Below are 5000 nucleotides of genomic sequence, written 5' to 3'. Positions count from 1 at the left end.
ACGTATACACGGCGCTGATTAGTAATAGATAGAGCCATCAGAATACAGATAATGTATACAACTGTCCGTATACATGCTGAAAGACTCTGCTCACAATCACAACCACACGTCAGCCACACACCCTTATCACGCACTACTCTCTGCCTGTAACACGCACACAGACAATATGTAAGCACCAGCATGGAACAACACCCAGTGCATCCTCTCCGCCACATTAGACAATCCACACTGTCATAACCAGACTGGGAGGTCCACTCAGAAAACAGAATATCCCACCCACCCGACAACCACCATTGCTCAGCCAAGCCACCAACACCCACACATGTCCTACACAGGGGTGCACCCAACATCACAATACTGCCTCCTCTCACAGCACACAAACAATGGCAGGAATGAAAGACACAGGTCTGCCACAAGCATGGAATGAGAGCGCCGCCTGTCATGAGCCAAAGGTGCATCCTGACGTGGCAAATCAGATGATGCCGCAGGCATCCACTTACTATAATCACAATCAACAAACCGGCCGCCCCGCCCCGCCCCCCATTAAACCTTTCCTTACAACAATGTGTACCTTAACCTAACCTATATCGTACCGTAACCTAACCTATATCGTACCGTAACCTAACCTATGTCGTACCGTAACCTAACCTATGTCGTACCGTAACCTAACCTATGTCGTACCGTAACCTAACCTATGTCGTACCGTAACCTAACCTATGTCGTACCGTAACCTAACCTATGTCGTACCGTAACCTAACCTATGTCGTACCGTAACCTAACCTATGTCGTACCTTAACCTAACCTATGTCGTACCTTAACCTAACCTATGTCGTACCTTAACCTAACCTATGTCGTACCTTAACCTAACCTATGTCGTACCTTAACCTAACCTATGTCGTACCTTAACCTAACCTATGTCGTACCTTAACCTAACCTATGTCGTACCTTAACCTAACCTATGTCGTACCTTAACCTAACCTATGTCGTACCTTAACCTAACCTATGTCGTACCTTAACCTAACCTATGTCGTACCTTAACCTAACCTATGTCGTACCTTAACCTAACCTATGTCGTACCTTAACCTAACCTATGTCGTACCTTAACCTAACCTATGTCGTACCTTAACCTAACCTATGTCGTACCTTAACCTAACCTATGTCGTACCTTAACCTAACCTATGTCGTACCTTAACCTAACCTATGTCGTACCTTAACCTAACCTATGTCGTACCTTAACCTAACCTATGTCGTACCTTAACCTAACCTATGTCGTACCTTAACCTAACCTATGTCGTACCTTAACCTAACCTATGTCGTACCTTAACCTAACCTATGTCGTACCTTAACCTAACCTATGTCGTACCTTAACCTAACCTATGTCGTACCTTAACCTAACCTATGTCGTACCTTAACCTAACCTGTATTGCGCCTTAACCTAACCTGTATTGCGCCTTAACCTAACCTGTATTGCGCCTTAACGTAACCTGTATTGCGCCTTAACGTAACCTGTATTGCGCCTTAACGTAACCTGTATTGCGCCTTAACGTAACCTGTATTGCGCCTTAACGTAACCTGTATTGCGCCTTAACGTAACCTGTATTGCGCCTTAACGTAACCTGTATTGCGCCTTAACGTAACCTGTATTGCGCCTTAACGTAACCTGTATTGCGCCTTAACGTAACCTGTATTGCGCCTTAACGTAACCTGTATTGCGCCTTAACGTAACCTGTATTGCGCCTTAACGTAACCTGTATTGCGCCTTAACGTAACCTGTATTGCGCCTTAACGTAACCTGTATTGCGCCTTAACGTAACCTGTATTGCGCCTTAACGTAACCTGTATTGCGCCTTAACGTAACCTGCATTGCGCCTTAACGTAACCTGTATTGCGCCTTAACGTAACCTGTATTGCGCCTTAACGTAACCTGTATTGCGCCTTAACGTAACCTGTATTGCGCCTTAACGTAACCTGTATTGCGCCTTAACGTAACCTGTATTGCGCCTTAACGTAACCGATATTGCGCCTTAACGTAACCTATATTGCGCCGTAACGTAACCTATATTGCGCCGTAACGTAACCCACATTGCCCCTTAACGTAACCCACATTGCCCCTTAACGTAACCCACATTGCCCCTTAACGTAACCCAACACACGTTGGGCCTTAACCCAACACACGTTGGGCCTTAACCCAACACACGTTGGGCCTTAACCCAACACACGTTGGGCCTTAACCCAACACACGTTGGGCCTTAACCCAACACACGTTGGGCCTTAACCCAACACACGTTGGGCCTTAACCCAACACACGTTGGGCCTTAACCCAACACACGTTGGGCCTTAACCCAACACACGTTGGGCCTTAACCCAACACACGTTGGGCCTTAACCCAACACACGTTGGGCCTTAACCCAACACACGTTGGGCCTTAACCTGCTCTGTAATTGTCATACGACGCGTTAAATTAGTGTAGTGTTGCCTAACTGCAACCCCCGCAATATAGTTTGCTACTCGCACTGCCCGGTCCCCAGTGTATCGCTTCATGTTAAACACCTTGCAGCTATACACTGTAATGTGGATGGCAGCAGGACGTACATGCTCAATGCCCTTTGCAGTTGTTCATTGGCATTTGCAGTTGTTCATTGGCATTCGCATGTGCGAAGCACTTAGCCTACGCTGTGGTACGGCCTGTGTCAACTGTCCGCTGATGTTGTACGTCCAAATCACACACTGTACTGCACATTGGTCCTCATGTACTGAATGATACATCGTGGTACATGTGACCGTACAACGACTGCGCCAACAACGGCGAACCATGCGGTCCAAATGTTGTGCACTCAGCTACGTGTCGTCTCCCTATAAGAGCTGGATTGCAGTGTGGTATGCCCTGGATGGCGATCAGCATGAGCCGTCTGTTGATGTAGTGGCGCGTGTTGTCAGACGTAGTCGTCTCTTCTCACACACCGTGATAGCATGGTGCACTGCGTTCCACATCTGCGACATGCGACAGAGGCCGGTTGACAGTCGTTCGCGCAATGGACATCGCATACGTACGGGGGCCACCTTCCACGTGTTCGCGAAGCGTGCACATGTTGTTGCGTGTATGTGGGCAGACATAGTGTGTCGTGACACCTGACACAGGCATGCAACAATCGTTGAATTTGCAAATGGCGATGGACGCCTACGTTTGCTGGTGACGTTATGCAAATGAACAACTGGTAAACCGTTGTGGTGCGGTTGTTCTCGCTAGAGGTGAATCAGTGATGGCGACGATCGGTTGAGCTACCAACCGGTTGTTCCAGCGATACCCACCATGCCCACGAACGTGAATGGCATCTGGGTGTGAAGCGATACGCGGCGGTGGCTGGGTGGGACCGTCCCCGGCCGGTGAGGGGGGGCCTCCCGGCGTGCTGGCCGCGCGGTGCGTGGGCGCACGCGCTACAGCCGGCTGGTGGGGGCGGCCAGTGGCAGGCGCGCCGGCCGACGGAGGCGGCAGGCGGCGCAGCTGCGCGCCGGCGCACCCTGCACGCGGCGCCGTGCGGCCAAAGTAGGTCCTCGCGGGCCCGGTGCGAAGCGCGGTGGACATCTGCAGTGTGCTGGTCCGATTGAGGACTGTGTGCGCTGAGGATGCGCCGCCGCCCGGCGCTCGGCGCCGCGACGCCGTCTGCTGCTCGGTCGCCTCTGCGGTTCTCGCAGGTGGTTTGTATCGCAGCTGTGCGGACGTGTTGGCGCGTGCGCTGTGCTGGGAGAGTTCGCTTCGGCACCCAAGTGGGGCTTTTGTCCTTCTGTGGCGCTGGCGTTGGAGCTGCCGGTCACCGTAGGTGGCGCGTGTTGTCTCCCGCCGGCAATGCCACGACAGCACGCTCCCGGGCCTCTGTCGGCAGCGGCAAGCTCAGTTGGGAGCACGGGTGGTCGCACCTAAAGCGTCTACTCGCCAAACTCCGGGCGATTGCGCCTCTCTCGAACCCGACCAAGTACTTAGGACGGCGCTGCGCGCCGCCGGGACCTGAGAGGGTTTCGAGGTGTATTGTGCAGGGGAGCTCAGCCTCCTCCTGTTTGCAGAATAATTGAGCGGACGCTTGCGTGTTCGCGCGGGCCCCCGGGACACACTCCCGGGCGGCCGGCTGCTCAGCTCTAGTTGACGCAGCTCCCTGGTTGATCCTGCCAGTAGTCATATGCTTGTCTCAAAGATTAAGCCATGCATGTCTCAGTACAAGCCGCATTAAGGTGAAACCGCGAATGGCTCATTAAATCAGTTATGGTTCCTTAGATCGTACCCACGTTACTTGGATAACTGTGGTAATTCTAGAGCTAATACATGCAAACAGAGTCCCGACCAGAGATGGAAGGGACGCTTTTATTAGATCAAAACCAATCGGTCGGCTCGTCCGGTCCGTTTGCCTTGGTGACTCTGAATAACTTTGGGCTGATCGCACGGTCCTCGTACCGGCGACGCATCTTTCAAATGTCTGCCTTATCAACTGTCGATGGTAGGTTCTGCGCCTACCATGGTTGTAACGGGTAACGGGGAATCAGGGTTCGATTCCGGAGAGGGAGCCTGAGAAACGGCTACCACATCCAAGGAAGGCAGCAGGCGCGCAAATTACCCACTCCCGGCACGGGGAGGTAGTGACGAAAAATAACGATACGGGACTCATCCGAGGCCCCGTAATCGGAATGAGTACACTTTAAATCCTTTAACGAGTATCTATTGGAGGGCAAGTCTGGTGCCAGCAGCCGCGGTAATTCCAGCTCCAATAGCGTATATTAAAGTTGTTGCGGTTAAAAAGCTCGTAGTTGGATTTGTGTCCCACGCTGTTGGTTCACCGCCCGTCGGTGTTTAACTGGCATGTATCGTGGGACGTCCTGCCGGTGGGGCGAGCCGAAGGCGTGCGACGCGCCTCGTGCGTGCTCGTGCGTCCCGAGGCGGACCCCGTTGCAATCCTACCAGGGTGCTCTTGAGTGAGTGTCTCGGTGGGCCGGCACGTTTACTTTGAACAAAT

At 52.3% G+C, this 5000-nt stretch overlaps 1 non-coding gene across 1 annotated transcript in view; it reads left to right on the top strand.

The window, feature by feature from the left end:
- Positions 1-4145: 4145 nt before the first annotated feature.
- The window catches only part of LOC124566193, a 1910-nt gene continuing 1055 nt past the window's right edge, over positions 4146-5000 (top strand). Inside the window, exon 1 of the ribosomal RNA XR_006970837.1 lies at positions 4146-5000. This exon is cut by the window's right edge and continues 1055 nt beyond it. This is a non-coding gene — a ribosomal RNA (small subunit ribosomal RNA).

The sequence above is a fragment of the Schistocerca americana genome, unplaced genomic scaffold (genome assembly GCF_021461395.2).
Source record: "Schistocerca americana isolate TAMUIC-IGC-003095 unplaced genomic scaffold, iqSchAmer2.1 HiC_scaffold_137, whole genome shotgun sequence".
Taxonomy (NCBI): Eukaryota; Metazoa; Arthropoda; class Insecta; order Orthoptera; family Acrididae; genus Schistocerca; species Schistocerca americana.
The sequence above is the reverse complement of the archived record's forward strand: the minus strand, read 5'-3'. Positions and strand labels throughout refer to the sequence as shown.